This window comes from Mus pahari, chromosome 8 (assembly GCF_900095145.1).
Source record: "Mus pahari chromosome 8, PAHARI_EIJ_v1.1, whole genome shotgun sequence".
Taxonomy (NCBI): Eukaryota; Metazoa; Chordata; class Mammalia; order Rodentia; family Muridae; genus Mus; species Mus pahari.
The window spans coordinates 52560671-52562204 of NC_034597.1; the positions used below are offsets into that span (position 1 = coordinate 52560671).

General features: G+C 38.7%; 1 pseudogene; it reads left to right on the forward strand.

Annotated features, from left to right (window-relative positions):
* Nucleotides 1–535: 535 nt before the first annotated feature.
* LOC110325831 lies at nucleotides 536–1213 on the forward strand (annotated as a pseudogene).
* Nucleotides 1214–1534: the final 321 nt, after the last annotated feature.

Genomic DNA, 1534 nt, shown 5'->3' on the forward strand with positions numbered 1-1534 from the left:
ATTAAATAAATAAATAAATAAATATTATTAGTATAATATTAAGGGAAATATCCAATGCTTGTTTGTACTTTGAGAGTTAGTTATTACAGAATTAATATCCAAAGTAATTGCTAACATAATCGAGGACTACCCTCTCTCCCTCACTGCCTCTATATCTATGAAGTACTCTTGGTAATCCTCTCTCTCTCACACACATACACACACACACACACACACACACACACTAGAATTTTTGCAACATTTCAAGCTCAATACTGTCCCTACTTTATAGATGAAGAAATAGATTAAATGACGGTGCAGTTTCACAAGGATAGAAAATATACAACTCCAGCCCTGTATTTGCTTCACCAGATCTTTTAGCATCTCAGATTTTAAAGTTTAAACTTAAAATTAAGGTTACAACCCTCTAAAAATATTCAGTTAAAAATGCAGATTTGCGTTTCATTTTTTGCATGTTTTATTAGTCTCCACATTAGCTAATCTGCTATAACATATGTAAATAAAATTTGTTTTATGTCCAACTTTCTGGGTAAAGATGGCAGAGCGCGGTTACAGCTTCTGGCTGACTACATTCAGCCCATCCGGTAAGCTTGTCCAGACTGAATATGCTTTGGTTGCTGTAGCTGGAGGGGCCCCTTCAGTGGGAATTAAAGCTGCAAATGGTGTAGTATTAGCAACTGAGAAGAAGCAGAACTCCATCCTGTATGATGAAAGGGATGTACACAAGGTGGAGCCCATAACCAAACACATCGGTTTGGTGTATAGTGGCATGTGCCTGGATTACAGAGTACTTGTACACAGAGCTCGGAGACTTGCTCAGCAATGCTATCTTGTTTACCAAGAGCCCATTCCCACAGCCCAGCTGGAACAGAGAGCGGCATCTGTGATGCAAGGGTATACGCAGTCAGGTGGTGGTCGTCCATTTGCTGTTTCTTTACCTATTTGTGGGTGGAATGAGGGACGACTGTATTTATTTCAGTCAGATCCATCTGGAGCTTACTTTGCCCGGAAGGCCATGGCAGTGGGAAAGAACTATGTGAACGGGAAAACTTTCCCTGAGAAAAGATACAATGAAGACCTAGAACTGGAAGATGCCATTCATACAGCCATCGTAACCCTAAAGGAAAGCTTTGAAGGGCAGATGACAGAAGATAACATAGAATTGGGATCTACAATGAAGCTGGCTTTAGGAGGCTCACTCCAACTGAAGTGAGGGACTACTTGGCAGCTATAGCGTAATGAAGATGTGCTGGGACCATCAAGACCTCACACACTCTACTTTTTCATGTTTAAAGTATGTTTTGTTTGTGCAGACTTATTACATGGTTTAATGGATTCACATTTTTAAAATAATCATAATAAACTATTAAAACCAAAAAAATTGTTTTATAAACCAAACCTGTTGCTTAGAAGTGTTATTAAAAGTAGCACATGTGTTAGATATTTAATAATCAGTCACATCTTTAATTAAAGACTGTTAAATGGCTCTCAATCGGCCACTGATGTAGAGAGGCAGAAATCCCATAGTCTTTCC